Source organism: Mustela putorius, unplaced genomic scaffold (assembly GCF_011764305.1).
Source record: "Mustela putorius furo isolate JIRA1106 unplaced genomic scaffold, ASM1176430v1.1 tig00000450_pilon_pilon_pilon, whole genome shotgun sequence".
Taxonomy (NCBI): Eukaryota; Metazoa; Chordata; class Mammalia; order Carnivora; family Mustelidae; genus Mustela; species Mustela putorius.
The window spans coordinates 12,010,499-12,032,205 of NW_025421385.1; the positions used below are offsets into that span (position 1 = coordinate 12,010,499).

At 41.9% G+C, this 21,707-nt stretch overlaps 1 protein-coding gene across 5 annotated transcripts in view; it reads right to left on the reverse strand.

Annotated features, from left to right (window-relative positions):
* Nucleotides 1-553: 553 nt before the first annotated feature.
* Nucleotides 554-21,707, reverse strand: part of SCAF8 (SR-related CTD associated factor 8) — a 222,746-nt gene continuing 201,592 nt past the window's right edge. For 2 of the 5 annotated variants that reach the window (XR_001177198.2, XR_006606798.1), the window contains 4 exons: nt 18,153-18,316; nt 17,651-17,733; nt 11,723-11,830; nt 554-941 (listed from right to left, as the gene is read on the reverse strand). The gene's annotated coding sequence lies outside the window, so the exon portion shown is untranslated. Of the gene's footprint in view, nt 942-10,315; nt 10,426-11,722; nt 11,831-17,650; nt 17,734-18,152; nt 18,317-21,707 lie in introns of all 5 variants that reach the window. The other 3 variants (XR_006606800.1, XR_006606801.1, XR_006606799.1) reach the window with 3 other exon arrangements.

The following is a 21,707-nucleotide window of genomic DNA, read 5'->3' on the forward strand; positions in this document are numbered from 1 at the left end:
GCCATGCACTCACTTCAGAGCCATCAAAACTGATCACCCGGTTTCCTATTTTCTGAAAGGTCGAAAATAATAGTAGCTACAAGCCCACTTTCTAGAAACACCCATTTTGTTATATTCTCTGGCAGAATCTTTACTTAAATTACCCATATCTAAACTCAAAGTTAAAGATCATCCCTAATTCACCTTTTCCCCCGAATTTTCTGGCATCTAGAAGGTGCCTAGCTGTGTTTACAGAACTGAATTTTGTCTGCAAATTCTTTCCGGTGTGTGCAGTATTTCTGAGAGAAGGACAGTGAGCTAATGGTGTCAACCTGCAAATCACCCTTCCCGAGTTCTACGTCAGCAAAGGTTTTCTTAAAACACCTTCACTTGGGAAGGATTCTTGTTTTTTTTGTTTTGTTTTGTTTTGTTTTTTTAGGCTGTGGCTTTTTGCTCCTTTTTCACCCTTTCCTGACAGCTGAGGAAAGAGTCTTCCTGCCGCGTAGAGTCTCTGCTACAGCCCAGACCCTGCAGGTTATAGAACCGACGTCCCACGTGCACACACACACCTGACACCGCTCAAGAATGGTTGTGTTTAATCCATAGCTCCATGGAGCCCAAAAGCAGTATTACAACCCGTGGGCAAAAATGAGGATTCCTATACTTGCGCTAAGTGCTCTTCTGTTCTTCATGCCCTTAACGTGAACAGGCCACCCACACTCTTCCTCCTAGCAACCCCGGGATCTAGTAGGGAGCCAAAGAGCACCGTGCCTCGAGGCCAGCTGTCCCTCCAGCAGAGGCAGGCCACTCCGCCCTGTGTCAGCTACTTTTGGAAAAGTCGAGAGTTCTAGAAGATAGCCTTTTCAAGGAAGGGCACATCTCTCTTTTCTGAAGATAACTTGGTCCTTTCCTCAAGCTGTTTGGGAACTTGCATGATTTACTTCACTGCATTTTTCTAATTCCTGAAAGAAAGAAAGAAAGCAGAGGCTTGACACAATCCCCAAAAGCTGTCTTTAACCCCAAACTCTAGACCCACCCTCTAGATCCATTACCGTAGACCATTTGCCTGTGTGTCTGGTGTGCATTTGAGAGGTAGAGCCCTGCAGTGGGCGCCCCCCACACATGGATGACGGCTCTTCTTTCTCCTGGATGCATTTGACCAGTTTTCCTTCCCACTGCCAAGTTCATTTTTTAAAATCTTTTTTTTTTTTTTTAATTTGAATCCAGAGTGACTAACATACTGTTATATTAGTTTCAGGTGTATAATAGAGTGATTCAACCATCCTGTACATTACTCATTGCTCATCGTAAGTGTCCTCTTAATCCCCTTCACCAATTTCACCCATCCCCCAACCATCTCCCCTCTGGTGACCATCAGTTTGTTCGCTGTAATTAATAGTCTGTTTTTTTTATGAATCTCTTTTTTGGTTTGTTTTTTGATTTTTAAACTCCACATATTAGTGAAATCATATGGTACTTATTTTTCTCTAGCTTATTTCACTGAGTATTATACCCTCTAGTTCCACCCATGCTGTTGTGAATGGCAAGATCTCAACCTTTTCAGGGCTGAGTAATATTCCTTTGTATACATATACACATCTTTATCCATTCACCTATCGATGGACACTTGGGCTGCTTTTATATCTTGGCTATTATAAATAGTGCAGCAATAAACACAGGGTACGTATTCTTGGCAAATAATTGTTTTTATTTTCTTTGCATAAACACCTGGCAGTGAAATTACTGGATCATATGGTAATTCTATTTTTAATATTTTTTTCTATTTTTAATTTTTGAGGAACCTCTATACTATTTGCCAGAGTAGCTGCACCAGTTTGCATTCCCATGAACAATGTACAAGGGTTCTTTTTCCCACATCTTCATCAATACCAGTTGTTTCCTGTGTTTTTTATTTTAGCCATTCCAACAAGTGGGAGGTGGTATCTCATTCTGGTTTTGATTTGCATTTTCCTGATGATGAGTGTTATAGAACATCTTTTCATGTGTCTGTTGGCCATCTGGATGTCTTCGGAGAACTTCTGTTCATGTCTTCTGCCCGTTTTCTAACTGGATTATTTGTTTTTTCGGTGTTGAGTTGTAGATGTTCTTTATATATTTTGGATATTAACCTTTTATCAGCTACATCTTTATAAATATCTTCTCCCATTCAGTAGATTGTCTTTTAGTTTAGTTTTTGAAAAACTTTTAGACTTTTATTTTCCAAAACATGGATTACTTTTGTAAACAAGACAAAACGTTAGAAAAAGACCCTTTAAATATCATACTGAGCCAAGCTTAACAGCATTTTTTATTCTTTTATTTTTAAGACTTATCTTTTTATTAATTTATTTAATTTTTTAAAGATTTTATTTATTTATTTATTTGACAGACAGAGATCACAAGTAGGCAGAGAGGCAGGCAGAGAGAGAGAGAGATGGGGAAGCAGGGTCCCTGCTGAGCAAAGAGCCTGATGCGGGGCTCCATCCCAGGACCCCAGAATCATGACCTGAGCTGAAGACAGAGGCTTTAACCCACTGAGCCACCCGGCTGCCCCTAAATTTATTTAAATTTTTGATAGTTAACATACAGTGCAGTATTGGTTTCTGGAGTAGAATTCAGTGATCATCACTTACATACAACACCTGGTGCTCATTGTAACAAGTCCTCTCCTTGATTCCCATCCTCCATATAGCCCATCCCCTACCCACCTCCTCCATCAACCCTCAGTTTGTTTTCTATTATTCTTTTATAACTTATTTTTCTCCTGTTTTAATTTTCCCCCTTCCCATGTGTTCTTTCTTAAGTTCTACATATGAGTGAAATACACAGGATTTGTCTTTATCTGACTTATTTCACTTAGCATAATACCCTCTAGCTCCAACTATGTCATTGCAAATGACAAGATTTCATTCTTTTTGATAGCTGAGTGATATTCCATTGTATATATGTATATCTTCTTTATTCATTCATCTGCTGATGGACATTTGGGCTTTCTCCACATTTTGGCTGTCGTAAATAATGCTGCTATAAACATCAGGGTACATGTACCCCTTTGAATTAGTATTTTTATAAACTTTGGGTAAATACATGTAGCACAATTGCTGGGTCATAGGGTCGTTCTATTTTTAAGGAACATCCATACTGTTCTCCAGAGTGGCTATAAGAGTTTGCCTTCCCACCAAGATTATGAGAGCGTTCCCCTTTCTCCATATCCTCATCAAAATCTGTTGTCTCTTGTGTTGTTAATTTCAGCCATTCTGACAGATGTGAGTGATATCTCATAGCTTAGTTTGTTGATTCTTTCCCTTGCGGTGCAGAAGCCTTTTTTTTTTTTTTTTTTGAATGCCAAGTAATTCATTTTTGTTTTTGTTTCCCTTGCCTGCGGTGACATGTCTAGTAAGAAGTTGCTAAGGCTGAGGTCAGAGAGGTTTCTGTCTGTGTTCTCTAGGATTTTGATGGTTTCCTGTCTCACACTAAGTTTTTTCATCCATTTTGAATTTATTTTTGTTTAGGGTGTATGTGGTCCAATTTTCCCAATACCTTTCGTTGAAGAGACTGCCTTTTTTTTTTTTTTTTAATTATATGTGCTGCCGAAGCAAGCATAAGACTGCCTTTTTTTAAAAAAAGATTTTATTTATTTGAGAGAGAAAATGACTGCATGAATGGAAGTGGGGGAGGAGCAGAGGGAGAAGGAGAAGGAGACTCTCTGCTGAGCAGGGAGGCCCCACACAGGGGCTCCATCCCAGGACCCTGAAATCATGACCTAAGCCAAAGGCAGATGCTTAACTAAGTCACCCAGGTACCCAAAGAGATTGTCTTTTTTCCACTGGATATTCATTCCTGCTTTGTTGAAGATTAGTTGCCATATAGTTGTGAGCCTGTGTGAGAGTTGTGTGCCTTTTAGTTTTGTTCATTGTTTCCTTTGCTGTGCACATAGTGCCACTAGTTTATTTTTGCTTTTGTTTCCCTTGCCTCAGGAGAAAAAAGTTGCTATGGCTGATGCCAAAAACATTACCACCTGTGGTTTATTCTAGGATTTTTATGGTTTCAGTTTTCACATTTAGGTCTTTAATCCATTTAAAATTTATTTTTGTTTATGGCATCATAAGAAAGTGGTCTCTTTTCCCAAAACCATTTGTTGAAAAGACTTCTTTCCCGTTGCATATTCTTTCTACCTTTGTCTAAGATCAATTGACTATATAATCACAGGTTTATTTCTGGGTTTTCTATTCTGTTCCATTGATCTGTGTATTTATTTTTGTGCCAGTACCATACTATTTTGAATACTACAGTTATATATTATATCTTTACATCTGACATTGTGATACATCCAATTTTGTTCTTCCTTTCCAAGATTGTTTTGGCTATTCTGGGTCTTTTGTGGTTCCATATAAATTTTAGGATTGTTAATGCTACTTATGTGAAAGATGCTGTTGGTGTTTTGATGGGGATTGCTACAGATTGCTATCAGTACTATGGACATTTTCACAATATTTATCCTTCCAATCCATGAGCACGGAATGTCTTTCCATTTGTGTCATCTTCACTTTCTCTCATCAGTGTTTTATAGTTGTTAGAGTACAGGCCTTTCGCCTCTTTGGTTAGGTTGATTCCTAGGCATTTTATTATTTTTGGTGTCATTATAAATGGGTTCATTTTCTTAGTTTCCTTTTTTGCCATTTCATTGTTAATGCTTAGAAATGAGATGGATTTCTGTGCACTGATTTTGTATACCATGACCTTATTGAATTCATTTACCAGTTCTAGTCAATTTTTTGGTGGAGTCTTTAGCGTTTTCTATATATAGTACCATGTCATATGCAAATAGTGAAAGTCTTACTTCTTCCTTACCAATTTGGATGCCTTTTAGTTCTTTTTCTTGTCTGATTGCTGTGGCTGGGACTTCCAGTACTATGTTGAATGAAAGTGGTGAGAGTGGGCTTCCTTGTCTTATTCCTGACAATAGGGAAATGCTCTGGTTTTCACCATTAAGTATGATGTTAGCTGTGAGTTTTTCATAAATGGCCTTTATTATGTTGAGGTATGTTCCCTTCAAAACTACTATGTTGAAAGTTTTTATCATGATGGTTGTTCATTGTACTTGGTGAAATGTTTTTCTGCATCTATCAAAATGATCATATGGTTTTTATCCTTTCTCTTATTGATATGGGGTATCACACTGATTGATTGATTGATTGATCCTTTCTCTTATTGATATGGGGTATCACACTGATGTATTGATTTTCCATACATCCCAGGAATAAATTCCACTAATCATGGTGAGTGATTTTTTAAATATATGGTTAGAGTCATTTTGCTAGTATTTTGCTGAGTTTGTTGAGGATGTTTACATCTATGTTAATCCAAGTTATTGGCCTACAGTTCTCTTTTTTGGTAGTATATTTATCTGGTTTTGATATCAGGGTAATACTGGCCTCATAAAATAAATTTGGAAGCTTTCCTTCCTCTTCTATTTTTTGGAACAGTTTGAGAAGAGTAGGTATTTTTTTAAACATTTGGTAGAATTCACCTGTGAAGCTGGACTTTTGTTTGTTGGGGAGTTTTTTGTTTTTGTTTTTGTTTTTTTTTTTAATTACTGATTCAATTTTTTTTTTTTTTTTTTTTTTTTTTTTGCTGGTAATTCATCTGTTTAAACTTTCTATTTCTTCCTGGTTCAGTTTTGGGAGATTATATGTTTCTAGGTATTTATCCTTTTCTTCTAGGTTGTCCAATTTATTGGTACATAACTTTTTCATAAATATTCTCTTACAATCTTTGTACTTCTATGGTGTTTGTTGTTGTGTATCCTCCTCTTTCATTTCTGGTTTAGTTTGAGTCTTCTCTCTCTCTCTAAGGAGTCTAGCTAAAGGTGTATCAGTTTTGTTGATCTTTTCTAAGAATCAACTGGTGGTTTCATTGATTTTTTTTTTCATTTCTTTTTTATTTATTTCTCTCCTAGTTTTTATTATTTCCTTCCTTCTACTGTTTTTAGGTTTGGGGGTTATTCTTCTTTTTCTAGCTCCTTTAGGTGTAAGGTTAGGTTGTTTGAGATGTTTCTTTCTTCTTGAGGTAGGCCTGTATTGCTATAAACCTCCTTCTTATAACAACTTTTGTTGCATCCCAAAGATTTTTGGACCATTGTGTTTTCATTTTCATTGGTCTCCATGTATTTTTAATTTCCTCTTTGATTTCTTGGTTGATATATTCACTGCTTAGTAGCATGTTATTTAACCTCCATGTATTGGTGTTCTTTCTAAATTTTTTCTTGTGATTGATTTCTAATTTTATAGTGCAGTAGTGCAGTGATCAGAAAAGATGCATGGTATGACTTGTTTATTTTTTTTTTCAAACTGGCTGAGATATGTTTTGTAGCCTAATATGTGATCTATTCTGGAGAATGTCCCACATGCACTTGAAAAGAATATGTATTCTCCTGTTTTAGGATGGAATGTTCTGAACTATCTGTTAGATCCATCTGGTTCCATGTGTCATTCAAAGCTACTATTTCCTTGATTTTCTGTTTGGATGATCTATCTATGGATATAAGTGAGGAGTTAACATCACTTACCATTATTATATCACAATTGATTAATTCCTTTATGTTTGTTATTAACTGCTTTTTGGATTTGGGTGCATAAATATTTACAATTGTTATATCTTCTTGTTGGATTGTCCCCCTTATGATTGATTATATAGTGTCCTTCTTTGTCCCTTATTATAATTTGTTTTAAAATCTATTTTGTCTGATATAAGTATTGCTATTCCAGCTTTCTTTTCACTTCCATTTGCATAATGAATGTTCTTCTATCCCTTCACTTTCAATATGCATGTGTCTTTAGGTCTAACGTATAGGTAGCATATAGATAGGTAGCCTTCCTTTTTTTTTTTTATCTGTTAAGATTTTTTAAAATTTATTTTTTATTTATTTTTGGCATAACAGTATTTATTATTTTTGCACCATACCCAGTGCTCCATGCAATCTGTGCCCTCTATAATACCCACCACCTGCTTCCCCCAACCTCCCACCCCCCACCCCTTCAAACCCCTCAGATTGTTTTTCAGAGTCCATAGTCTCTCATGGTACACCTCCCCTTCCAATTTCCCCCAATTCCCTTCTCCTCTCTATCTCCCCATGTCCTCCATGCTATTTGTTATGCTCCACAAATAAGTGAAACCATATGATAATTGACTCTCTCTGCTTGACTGATTTCACTCAGCATAATCTCTTCCAGTCCCATCCATGTTGCTACAAAAGTCGGGTATTCATCCTTTCTGATGGAGGCATAATACTCCATAGTGTATATGGACCACATCTTCCTTATCCATTCGTCCGTTGAAGGGCATCTTGGTTCTTTCCACAGTTTGGCGAGCGTGGCCATTGGTGCTATAAACATTGGGGTACAGATGGCCCTTCTTTTCACTACATCTGTATCTTTGGGGTAAATACCCAGGAGTGCAATTGCAGGGTCATAGGGAAGTTCTATTTTTAATTTCTTGAGGAATCTCCACACTGTTCTCCAATTAGGCTGCACCAACTTGCATTCCCACCAACAGTGTAAGAGGATTCCCCTTTCTCCACATCCCCTCCAACACATGTTTCCTGTCTTGTTAATTTTGGCCATTCTATCTGGTGTAAGGTGGTATCTCAATGTGGTTTTAATTTGAATCTCCCTGATGGCTAGTGATGACGAACTTTTGGGACTTGCTCAAAATCAAAAGCTTCTGCATAGCAAAGGAAACAGTCAAAAAAAACAAAGAGGCAACCCACGGAATGGGAGAAGATATTTGCAAATGACAGTACAGACAAAAGGTTGATATCCAGGATCTATAATGAACTCCTCAAACTCAACACACACAAAACAGACAAGCAGATCAAAAAATGGGCAGAAGATATGAACAGACACTTCTCCAATGAAGACATACAAATGGCTATCAGACACATGAACAAATGTTCATCATCACTAGCCATCAGGTAGCCTTCCTTTTTTATCCATTCAATCACCCTGTGTCTTTTGATTAGAGAATCCAGTCCATTTACACTCAAGGTAATTATTAATAGATATGTACTTGTTGCCATTTTATTACTTGTTTTACGGTTGTTTTTATAGTTCTTCTCTGTTTCTTCTCTTGCTATCTTCTCTCATGGTTCATTGGCTTTCTTTTTTTTTTATAAGATTTATTTACTTATTCATTTTTGGAAAGAGAGTATGAGTGGGGTGGAGGGCAGAGGGATAGGGAGAGGAAGATGGAGAAACAGACTCCCCACTGAGTGGGGAGCCTGTCCCAGGGCTTAATCCTAGGCCCCTGAGATTGTGACCTGAGCCAAAAAGGCAGATGCTTAACTGGCTGACACGCCCAGGTACCTAGGGCCTGCAAAGTTTCTGCTAAAAAATCAGCTAAGCCTTATGGGGTTTCCCTTGTATATAATTGTTTTCTTTTCTCTTGGTGCTTTGAAAATTCTCTCCTTATCACTACATTTTGCCATTTTAATTATTATGTGTCTTGGTGTGGACCTCCTTGGCTTGATTTTGTTTGGGGCTCTCTGTACCTCCTGCATCTAGATTTTTGTTTCCTTCCCCAGATTTGGGAAGTTTTCAGCTGTTATTACTTCAAATAAATTTTTTGCCCCTTTTCTCTCTCTTCTCTTTCTAGAATCTCTGTAATGCAAATGTTATTATACTTGTTGGTGTCACTGAGCTCCCTAAAACTTTTTTCTTTTTTTTTCCTCTCTCCTCTTCAGGTTGATTACTTTCCATTACTATGTCCTCCAGGTCACTGATTCATTCTTCTACTTCTTCTAATCTACTACTTATTCCATCCAGTGTATTTTTTTTTTTTAAGATTTATTTAGGGGCACCAGGGTGGCTCAGCTGGTTAAGTGTCTGCCTTGGCTCTGGTTGTGATCCCAGGGTCCTGGACTGGAGCTTCATGTTGGGCTTCCCTTCTCCCTCTCCTGCTCCCCATGCTTATGCTTTCTCTCTCTCAAATAAATAAATAAAATCTTTTTTTAAAAAAATATTTGTTTATTTATTTGAGAGAGAGAAAGCACGCATACAAGCTGGGGGAGAGGCAGAGGGGAAGGAGAAAGAGAAAGTCTTCAAGCAGACTCCCTGCTGGGCGTAGAGCGCAACATAGCGCTTGATCCCAGGACCCTAAGATCATGACCTGGGCCAAAGTCAAGAGTGGCTGATCAATTGACTGACCCACCTAGGTGCCCCTCCCCAATCCAGTGTATTTTTAATTTCAGTTATTTATCTCTTCATCTCTGATTGGTTCTTTTTTATGTTTTCTGTCTCTTTGTTAAGGGTCCCATTGAAGTCCTCCACTGTTTTCTCAAGTCCAGTGCGTATCTTTGTGACCATTATTTTATATTCTCTTTTGGGCACATTACTTATCTCCATTTCATTTAGGTCTCACATTACTTATCTCCATTTCATTTAGGTCTCTTGCTGTCATTTTGTCTTGTTCTTTCATCTGGGACATATTCCTCTGTCTTATTTTGTCTAACTCTCTGTGCCTGCTTCTATGTGTTAGAAAAGTCAGCTACATCTCCTGTTCTTGCAAGTAGTTTTGTAGAAGAGCTTCTGTAGTGCCCTGTGGCACAGTGTCCCCTGTTCACCAGCAACTGGCACATCAGGGGTGACTTCTATGTGTGTTGTGTGTGCCCTACTGTTGGGCTTTAGCTGCTTTTGCCTTCAGACCAATTGTCTGAAATGGCTCTCTTTGCCTGTTGTGGGCAGAAGTGTGTCCCTGTGGTTGTTAGTGAGCCAGTCTGGGGCTGTCTTGGGTTTGAATTGAGTCAGACTAGACATTTGCCAACAATGTGTCAACACTGAACTTCAGGGCTCTTTCTCCATGTTGTGACAAGAAGCTTTTGTTAGTGAGTAGGGCCTGCGATCTGACCAGATGTCTGCTCCCAACCCACTGTTGGGACTGGGTGTACATGGTCATCTTTCCCTCTTCTCAGGGTGGGAAGTGGGAATCACCTTACAGTGGTGCTGGTCACTGCCAGGGCTGCCTGAACGCTGCCGGGCCTGTGGCCCCACTTTGGATGGGCTCCAGACAAGTGTGTACTGGAGGAGGTGGGTCCACAGAAGAGTGCAGCAGCTGGGCTTGTAGTGCCAGCAAGGTCCTTTGCTCCCGGAGAAGACCCCCAGCGATCCCTTCTGTGTAGCATACACTCTGAGATTAGTAAACAAATCTCCTGCTCGTATACCTCAGGCGACATTTTTCAAACAGTTTCTAAGCTGTATCTCCACAGGGTGATTTGCTGTGCTGTCTCTTTAAGTTAACTATTTTCTGAATCCAATAAAGTGCCTATTATAATGCTACACACCTTAAGGATGTCCAGTCAATTCTTGCTCACCAGATGGTTGTATATAGCCAGCATTTCTTTTCACTGGAGCTTTCAGCATAGGAAATGTGTTTGCTGAACCCACAAAATTTCTGTGAAATGCAAAATTTACAAAACACAAGCACAGCTTTTCTCTCAAGTTTCCCTTTATGGCCCCGAGTTCCACTTTCTCAATCCCCTCATCCTGTGACACTTGCTCTTGGACACCATCACAGCTTCCCTGGTTGGACGCTTCCTGAATTCCTTTTACTTCCTCCCAACCCTGTTCATTATGTTCAGACATTTCCACTCTCCCCTGAGCAGCATTTTCTTCCTAACCTTCTATTAGGTTCATGCTACTGCTGCTTCTTATCGGAAGCATTTGCATGTGGCATCTGGATGCCACAGGTCTACGTGGGCCAGAAGAAAGGAGAAATACACTTCTGCTTGCTGACAAAGACAGCTCATGCCACATTTGGAGTGGAGGGTTGCTGGCATGGAGTCGACTGATTACAGATGGGATCTTTAGACGGGAAGTGATCTTTTTAAATTGAACTACCTAGAGAATGGACTTGGCCTGGATATTAGACTAGCAGCTTTCTCTTTGTAAGCAGAGGTATGAAATCTGTTCAGGTGCACTGCTATACAGTTGAAGAGGCATGCATGAATGATTTTGTACCTCCTTAGAAAGTTATAATTTGGTGATGATATAGTACTTGGGTTGGGGTACAAGCTAGGGTATTCAAAACAAGGGTATTAAATGAGCTAAAACCTGACCTGGAGCTCAGATTTATATGCTTGTCAATTTTTTTAAAGTCCAGTATATCTCAAAAGAAAGAAAAAGTCTTAGGGTACCCTACAACCATTATAGTGGACTATTATATTCATCAAATGTGTTATATATATCAACTATTCATATACATATGGGATATATATATTTGCATGTCAGTACATATAGACTTAGCTGATTCACCTAATGGCCTTACCCTATTGCATTTTTTAAAAGGAGTTTACAAACATTAGTAATAGAATGAGGAAATGATGTCAGACAGAAAAAAAATCTGGTTTTTAAACTTCGTGTCTAGAATATAACCTAAATACTTATTGAATTAACAGATACAGAATTAATGGATCCTTGTTGTCTTAAGGTAGAGCAATAATACCTTAGATGTATAGCTATTCTTTCCCTTTTTTAATCCAAACTTTCTAACTATAAGTTTTAAATAAGCCACAAGCTTTAAAATCCAAACTTCAGACTTTTAAATTAGATCCAGTTTTCTATAGGACTACTTATAACCTTTCTACAAGAGATGAGATTATATCTTTACACTATAAGAAATAGGTTTCCATTAAAAAATAAAAAACAAATTTGACATTAACATTTTCTCTTCTATATTATTTTAAAATTACCATCAGTATCTGATGTGATCTCTCAAAGGTACGGGACTGGTGACATCTTTCTGCCGTGAATTTTTCTCCAATGTTGAATTTTTAAAATACTGGTATTTCACCATTTTTCTAAAAAGAAAAGAAAGAAAGGAAATAGAGCTGTTGTCTATTCTTTATGCCTCTGGAATAGTTTACTTCCTTCCTTACCCCACGCGTTTTACCCACCCCTCCCAAGAAAGTATGGAGAACTACTTGTTGTGTATTTTATTATTCCATCATTGGAATGAGTCTCTGCAAACACGCTTTCCCTTGTGGAATTCCCTAATAAAAACAGACAGTCTGTTTTAAACAAGCAGCCATGAGATCGGAAGATGACACAGAAGCTCAGTGCGGGGCGGGGGGGCTGCTCTACTTTTTCCCTCTCACCTCACAGCCTGGCTGTCTCTCTCATCTGCAAATCTCTACTCCTTGCCAGCAATGCCACAGAGCATGTATCAAACAATTTCGGTTCCTTCTAGTGAGGTAGACCCAATTTAGCACATGTTTTAGAAAATTTCTTTGTTCAAGCACCATTTCCTACCACAAGATCTTGTTAATTTATGCGGAGTCCTAACAACCTGGAATTTAACTGAGAAATGCGCCCCCCTCGAGTATTATTAGAAGCCAGCCGCGTTCCTGTCCCTACCTGCTCACACAGAACCTGAAGGCGGTCCGGGTTTGCCCACTGGAGAAGGAAGTGGCTGAGAAATCTGCCTTTTGTCATCACAGTGAGGTCATGAGAAAGAAGCCGTTCTGAGAGGAGCACTCTCCCGTCTCCCCAGCACTGTCCCGAGGGCCAGCTGAGCAGCGGAGGGGAGGTCTGACCCCAGGGATGCAGTGGTGACCCTACACGCGTCCAGCTCCTCTGAGGAGTAACTGAACAAGCAGTGCGTCAGAGGGTCACCTTCTACTCCTCATCTATTCCTCCTAAAAGTTACATTTTATTCCCATTTTCTTCCCATCCATCACAATTGCAGCAAAACAAAGACTTACAAGCGGAGAAGGACAAAAAACCAAAGTTCCAGAGAATGATGCCTTGCTACCTAACTCCCAGCCCCTGGCCTGTCCACACCCACCTCGCCATTCTGCCACCTCCCCACACTCCCTCCTCCTCTGTCTTGCTCCCTACCTCACTCAGCAGTGTCCCTAATTCCCACACACCTCGGAGCTGCCTCTGACCTTTCCTGACCTTCATGCCCACAATTTGTTCCTCCAGCCTTCTCCTGGTCACCTTCTAAAAAGCATCCAAACCTCTCCTCCTCTCCACCATTCCCACCGAAATGGGAATGGGCAGAAGCCCTCACAATCACAAGGTCCTGATAACTCTCTGGTGCTTTGGGACCTGGGAAAGTGGCATCTGTCGGTGAACACCTCCCAGGGTCTGTCTGGGTGGCACCAGCTCTGTCCTTTCACTGCATTTTGAGGATTGTTCCCCTCCCTAACTATCCGTGGACTCTAGGATGGGGGTATACTCCCCATCTGGGAAATGGGACAATAACATTACCTGTCGCCTTAGGCAGTAACAAGATGCAAATGAAAGACGTTATCTGCAGCGCGGAGCTCAGTGCTCGGCGGAGGAAACATTCAAGAATCTCCTCTCCCTGGGACGCCTGGGTGGCTCATTGTGTGTGCGCACCTGTGCACCCATGTGTGTGTTCATGTACTCTTGTGGCACAGTGTAACAGCGAACGGCCCCCATTGGAGTCAGAATGTCTGGTTTAAATCCCGGCTCCATGTCTTGCACTCGTTTTGTGACCCCTCCAAGCCCGTTTCCTCGTGGGTCGATGGCGATAATAACAGAGTGCGCCAGATGGGATCGGCTGCGGAGTAAATGAGTTCCTACCTTGTAAAGCACACAGTAAGCACCATGTGACATACAAGCTACAAACAATTACAGAATTCTTTTATGCTGATGCTTGCTTTTCAACATATTATCAAACACGAAAAATACACAATATGTGGCACAGTATCCAATGCTCTTTGACGGGCTGATATCTGAATTCACATTCACAACACAGCCCTGGATCACTCTGTGGAACAACACAGATGATTTTAGCACAAAACCAGCATTGCGTAAAGAAACTCAACTGTCTACTAGCCTAGGGAGAGGAAATTCAGAGACCGGTGATATACTAACATTTATTGAGCATTTACTCTGTGCCAAGCCCTGAGCTCAGTGATTCAGATTATGTATTTCATTTGCATCTTGTAAGTGTCTCATGAGGTAGGTGACACTATTGTCCCATTTCACAGACGTGGAGATACCTGGGTCATAAAAAGGGTAAGCAACATGTCCGCTGTCATAGAGCTGTCTCCCAGCTGACCCAGAGTGGATAGGTCAGATCACTAATTGCACGGGGAAGACAGGACTCTTCATTTTATTAATGAACTCCTTTCCACTTGGAAAACAAAGTTCCAGATTTCCATGTTAATTATCGTTGTTACCACATGGATGTTTATTAAATATTAGCTGTTGATTATAATGACCGAGCCCTAGACCGCATTGGGAAGCTGACCATAGCCTTCTGGCTCCCTTCCCCAATATCTCCTCTAGGTCCCAGGATAGACATCACATAAGAAACAACCACTGGCTGTTGCTAAGAGCTCACGCTGTGAACCTTCTCAGGGGACATTGGTGTTTAATCGAAAAACTGACGATGCCTTTGAGAATGAAAGGAATGATGAGACATTGTGGACTCTCAGACATTCGTATGAGCAATGAGGGCAATTTAATAGAGGAGGCCTCCCCGCAGCCCATCAATCACTCCGACAGATCGACCCTAATGGTACACATTTATATGAGAAAATATTGTGACTACATTGAGAACTTTCTGTAATTCCCTTCCTGGTGAGACCTTGGCCCGAGTTATCTCTTATTGCAAAGTTCACACGGTTGTAAACCGTATCTATTTCCTCAATCGGTGTCAGTCCTGACTCAAGCAAGTTTAGGCTAGTCATGAAACAAGAATCAGAAAAGCAAAAGCCCCCTGAGCCTTGCCATGCTGGTGTGCTTAAGGTAGATACAAACTTGAGAGCTCCTACGTGGAGACAGGCAGATCTGCACAATGAGGACACGGAGTCACCTGAATCCCCCTCACAAGGAAAACATGGGCTCAGATCCTGAGTTGAATATAAAATGTGGGGACAGGTACAGAAATCTAATTATCTTTCTTCTTCCCTTCTTGAACTCAATTCAGTCCACCAGACCCCATTTCTAGTTAGTAGTTGCATTAGTTTGCTAGGAGGTGGTAACAAGTCACCGTACACTGGTGTCTTTAAACAATAGAAATCTATTCTCGCACAGTTCTGGAAACTAGAAATCTGAGATCAAGGTGTCAGCAGGGCCATGGTCTCTGTTAAGGCTCTAGGGGACAATCTGTCCCATGACTTTCTTTTAGCTTCTCGTAGTTGCCTGAAATCCTTGGCGTTCCTTGGCTTGTGAACACATCACTCCAACCTCTGCCGTCTGGTGGGGTTTTTCCTGTGGGTCTCTGTCTCTTCTAGGGACACCAGTCATACTGAATTTGGAGCCCTTGCTAATGACCTCAACTTAACACGGTTTTATCAGTAAGATCCTATTTCCAGATAAGGTCACATTCACAAATACCAAGAGTCAGGACTTGAGCATATCTTCTGAGGAACCATGATTCAAGCCACAACAGGTGAAGGATACTAAATGTCATCACCAAAGAAATTCAGTCCCTTCTAGTGTAGAAATCTGGTCTCTTTCAGACACTTATTTTGTTAATTTCAGATGCCCCCTCCCCCCCGAGTTCCCTGCTCCTTTTCTCCTCTCTGGATATGAGGGCCTCCAGGAGGAGGCCAGGGGGTGCGGGCAGGTGAGGGATTCCTTTGAATGACAGCAGAGCCGCCTGGCATGAGGGATATGTGACTGGCACACACAACTGAGGGCTCTGAGTCTATCTAGCCTGGACCTGACATCACACTTGGCCTTTATGGTAAACAGCACCGCACAAGCCCCACACAGGCTCCCACCAGCAGGACTCCAAGAGGGTGTGTTCCTATGTCAACCTAGAGGCCTCTTCTAGTCTGCTGGGCCATTTTTGGCCCAGCTCTGTGCCTTTCTTTGGAGAACAGACAGGTTTGGGAAGTCCCCCTCCCACAGCACTTGGGGCCTTTGGGACACACAGGACTTAAAAGCTGTCCTCTGCCTCTCAGTCTAAAGCTGTTTGGGGTTTTGTTTTGTTTTTTCCAAATCACTGCACCACTGGATGGGGGCTTCTCAAGAGGCCCCAATTTCCTAGGGGCTGACCCCCAGGACACTGCTTTGGGATCTCCAGATCTTCTCTAGGTTATTTTATCCCCATCCCTAGGGACAAGGGCACAGCCTCACACAGCAACCAGCTAAACTCTCTGATCGTCTCTGTAGCCCAGCTCCCCCGGCCCTGTGCCCCAGCCCAGGACAGGTGTTTCTCTCCAGTCTCAGACCACGTTTGCACATAGGGTCAGGGGTCATTGTCCATAGGATATCACACATGCTTCTCTATTCTACGTTTTCCTTTGAGATGCCCAAAAGATCTTAACTTAATGCTTCTAGAGATGGAAGAAGAGCTTATAATAGGTCAACCCTTCGGAAGTGAAAAACTAGCAGTAAATCCAGATAAACCATCAGGTACACATACTCATGTTTGGAGTCATTAAAGAGCTGCCCAGAAACTGAGGTCTAGGACCAAAAATCTCTGAGAAAAGAGAATTCTGGAGAGAGGAGCTACTTTTTCTCCTAGAGACGTTTGCCGATCACTAAGCTACCAAGACAGCCAGAGAGAAGGTATCTTCAAGAATTGGGCCCCATAAAAGTCTAGCATCCAAGCAATGCATAGAACTTAGACAAATTAATTAACTAAAACAATTGGTCATTGCAATTAAAAATGGGCAAAAGACTGGAAAATTTACTATACAAAAAAGATACCCAAATAGCTCATTAAAATGTGAAAAAATATTCTACATCAGTCATCAGGGAACTAAAAATTAAGACAACAAAGAGACCCTAGATTATGCCCTCCAAATGGCTAAAACTAAAAAGATGATCATCTCAAGAGTCAGCAAAGCTGTGTATAAGGCTCAGAACTCCTGTGCGAGTATAAATTCATACAGTCACTTTGGAAAAACTTTGTAACAGCAACTATAGAAAATGAATCGATGCAGAATTTAGGATCCTGAAATTCTACTCCCATGCATATACCTACCAGAAACACACTTAAATCTGCTCAGTGTAGGTATAAGAGTATTTATAGCGACATTACTGGTATGTGATAGTCCAAAGAAGACACAATCCAAGTGTCCCTCAATAGCAGAATGGAGCGAGTGTGACACATTCATATCATGGAATACTGCTCAGTATAGTAAATAAGTCAACTCTTGAATGAATCTTACCAACGTAAGGTTGAGAGAAAGGAGCCAGGCATAAATTAATTGGTACTAGGTAGTTCCATTTCTAGAAAGTTAGAAACAGGTGACACTAATGTCTGGTGTAGGCGTTGGGATAGCGGTTGCCTCTGGTGACTGGGAATGGACCAGGGAAGGGAGATGTGCCAGTAGTGTTCTATTTGTTGAGCCAGGATGTGGTTACACAGGTGTGATCATCGGAGTAGATCGGCAAAGCTGTATCTGAGAATCAGTGCCTTCTTCTGTGCTGATGTAATTTTAATTAAAATGTTAGAAAACCAGCGTTCATCACACAGACTCTTGACATCAAACATCAGGGCCCTAGCTTTTAAGGTACTTGGTCTTTGTGTAAGAAAGGACAGAAACATCATTAGGACTGGAAGGACTTTTTGGATCTCAGCATTAAGCCCGATCGCATTTGCCTATTGGCCAAGTCTGCTCACGCTCCCCAGCTTCAAACTCAAGTTCTCGAGGTGAAATACCACTCCACCTTCATGGGCTCACCTCCAGATTTTGCTTGTTTCAATTGGCTATTGAATCTTCTTGAAGTCCCGCCAGAGTCCATCAACCCAAGGATTCCTTCTGCCCTGAAAAGCAAACTTGCTCTCAGTGTCCTTCCTCTGGCACAGAGAGCACAAAGACAGCAAGCTCCTTGAGACCAAGGACTCGCACTCCCAGGGCCGACCTCTCTAGCCACCTTGATCTTCACTTATTTTCCTTTGTACCACACTGTCACTGCATAAAACATCCCTGGGGTGGTCAGCTGCCTTCTGATACTACACCCCGTCTTGGCGACAGGACTGGAGGGTCCTAAAAGGCAGGGCAGTGCTTCACACTCTGTTTTAAATGCCGCAGCTTTGGCATGGTTTCTTGAGCAAAGCTGCTGCTCAGAAGTATTTGCTTTTCTCCATCCTGGCCTCCTGAGGGGTGCCGTTGAGGGGAAGGAAGAGTAGCAACATCCTGAGCTCAGCTTAAACCTTTTGATACAAGAATCTGCCACACTCACGTGACTCAAGGCATCATGATACAAACACATCTGCAGGTCCCACGTGGAGAAGCAGCAGAGTGGGGTGACTTCGTGGAGAAGCTGCCACCCAGAAGCAACGGGGCACCCGGAAAAGGACCTCGGGCTTCAGCAGCGCTGAAGCAGCAGATCCTCAGAGCTCCTCCCTGATGAGGAAAGAGCCAGGGTCAAACCTTGGTTCTACTCAAGAGTATCATTACTGATGACAGAGGGCTCTCCTCGGTGGTTTTGGCACGCCAGGCGTCCCGCTCTCCCAGCTCATCTTCGAATCAACCCCAAAGGGTAGAAACTGTTTTGCAGATGAGACAACTGAAGCCAAGACAGAAGAAATAACTTGTCCAAGTTTTCGTGGCTAATAGAAGTCGTAAAGTCCGGGCTCAAAAGCAAGGGCAAAGGAAAACATGAATATACGGGCCTAGTAACTAGGGAAAGCAGCCCAAGACGTGGCCAGAGGTGCACGCAAATCACTGTCTACCAGACAGACCAAGTGCCACAGGAAGAGAACAAGTGTCACGACTGTTTTTTGGCTGCAGGGGACTCCGTCAGGAATACTAAGGGGAGTAGGGATATTTTATCTCCATGTTACAATATTATGAAAGACTGAATTTTCAAATTGGAGGCCTTTTCTATAACGACACAGCGGGGCTGAGCAGACACTTTCAGAATTCCTCCTTGCACAGGAAAGATCTTGGATTTCAGTATCCGTGGAGTATAATCGAAAAGCTAGAGCTGCCTCGAGGATGTCCCCTCCTGGCCACGCCTCGGCCAGGTCCCTCCCAGCACCACAGGCAAGACCCTGAAAAGACCTTGGGGGCCTCGGTGCTCTCCAAGTGCCCTTCTGGCCATGGAATGTTCGTGAATTTTTATTGCACTATAGACAACCTCTTATCTGTTCAAAAGGACAGCAACATGGCAAACACCGCTTCATACATGATTGTGGGTTATATTATCTATAGACAATAGTAATTTTCTTTTTTTAAAAAAGTAATGATTTCACTGTCATTGGTGTATGTTTTCTATAATATACCATTTGTGGAAGCTGCTACAAGTTGCCCCCCAAAACTCAATATTTGCTTTCAGCCATTTATATCCATACTTAGGCACCGTGGTTTACCCCAGAATGGCTCTTGTTTGGAACTTCCCATTTTAGAGGAAGGCCTACAGATGTAGGGCCAGCTTAAAGTACCAAACTTTGGTCATGGGAAGACATGAGGAAGATTCCTATCTAAGCAATATTTACAATTTATTTGTGCAGGGCACTTTTTTCTTGGAAGTCTTCTGAGTTTCTAGTTCTTTTATTGAGGCTTTATTTGAACGTCTGGACCATAGATTCCCAACCTGGGAGCTGAAATATTCTTCTATGACCACATTTTCATAAAAATAGTGTGATATCAAGACACAGAACCTATTTTGTCTGCCATTTGCTCAAACAGGGCTCCTTTATTTACGTATTCCTTATTCATCAACTAAGGATGTACTCTGTGCCAGGCAGCACAAGGCCCTGAAAATAGGAAGACATGGCTTCCACTCTAGAGGACGTTACAGAGCATGATGAGTAAGGCTTATCCCACTCTCGGACATTTTGGGGGCCAAGGAAGTGGGGGCAGTGACACCTAATACCTAGCATGTTGTCATTCAAGATGGAAGCAAAGAAGCCGGGCCCGGGGAACTGGAGTCATGTGTCCGTCATCAGCCTGGAGGCTCACAGACAGTTACGGCCTTAGCTTAATGCCCAAGTGCAGCATCTCTACCCGAAGGCCTGTTCGAGCTGCCATTAAAAAGGACATGGGGTACTTTGTAAAATATCTAAGTCTTACACCTGAGCCTGAATCAAAGGGAAAATACAAGATTATGTAGCATTTCAAAGCTTAGTTCTTCAACACAATCTCCAAGGTGATATGGTCTTCCTGTGTTCTTCCTGTGGTTTTGTTTTCGGTTACTCCCCAAAATACATAGATATTCCTTTCTTTTTAAGATTTATTTATTTATTTGAGTGAGAGAGAAAGAGAGCACATGAGCCTGGGGAGGGGCAGAAGAAGAGGGAGAGACTCCCAAGCAGACTCCACGCTGAGTGCAGAGCCTGACGCGGGACTCAATCTCAGGAGCCTGGAAACATGTCCTGAGGTGAAATCAGGAGTCACACCTTCAACCAACTGAGCCACCCAGGCGCCCCCTTGACATTATTAAAATGAAAGGGACAAATGTGGCTGTTGATCCAGTGGCTGTGAAAAATGGTGACAACAAAATTAGACAATAGGAGTAGAAAATATTCCAGATAATAAGAGGATGAGCAAACAGCCTGCATAGCTTCTCTGCTCACGACCTTGCTGAGGAAATGCGGAACCACTGGATATGGTCCCTAGTCAAAATAAACATGTGGGCTCTCACCCTGCTTCCATTAGTTTCTAGCTGTTTGACTTCAGATAAATTCCTTCATTTTCCTTAGGCTTCTTCAGTTTCCCCATATGTAAAGTAGGGACAGTCCTACATCACTGGGTTGTTGTGGAGAGGTAAGTGTGGTGTTCAGGGCATGGCCCCGCCAGGACTCATATATATGTATATTTTAATACATTAACATCATTAGTTTTTAAATATCAGGTTTTTCAAAATTATAACTGGTATTATGTGTAATTTATTAGATATATGGAATTTTGAGAATTCTCAGATGTTTTGAAGGAGGTGATTTTTCAATATAAAAATTTTAAAAATCTGGGCACCTGGGTGGCTCAGTGCATTAAGTGTGGGACTCCTGATTTCGGCTCAGGTCACGGAGATCGAGCCCCCAGAGGGCTCAGTGCTGGGCATGGAGCCTGTTTAAGATTCTCTCTCTGCCCCACCTCCCACCTCCACTTACACTCGGTTTCTCTCTCTCTCTCATAAAAAAATAAAACAAGCTGGCCTGTACCTGCTTTTCACAATCGCACTGCACGGTCCTGCGTGTTGGAGTCTCTGCATTCCTCCGCGGAAGTGTGAAACATTCATAAAAAGCAAACGCAGCCGTGCCTCAAATTACCGCCCCACCTCCCACACGCACATATGCTTTTCTACTTTCTCCAGCAGCGTGAGTCTAGTTTTAGTCTTTGGAAAAAGCTTCCCCAATGATATGAAATCAGTCATTTACTGCGTAGTAAGAAGGCACCAGAAAAGAGCATTCAGGATTTCTATTTCACGAGCAGTGCTGGGAAAGGTCTGGAATCGGAAGCGGGAACCATGTGCCATCGCGAGCGCCCGGAGCCTCCCGCACCTGTTTCCCACCCAGGGCTGCGCACAGCCCCTCTGATTCCCGCCGTGGCATTTCTTCCTCACCCGCATGACAGTTTGCCCGATGAAGGAGGCATGAGCTCCCATTTCTGCCAACCCTCTGGGGAAAATACTCCCTGCCTCTCATGGTCCCGCGGGAGGGTCAGCTCACCATTGAACTGGACTGCGGAACTTTGGGTATCGCTTTACATACACAGCGAAGGAAAAAGAAATTTTGTGTTGTTTTAACTTAGTAATCGCGACAGAGGAGGTTCTCTGTGATGGGAAAATGCATGT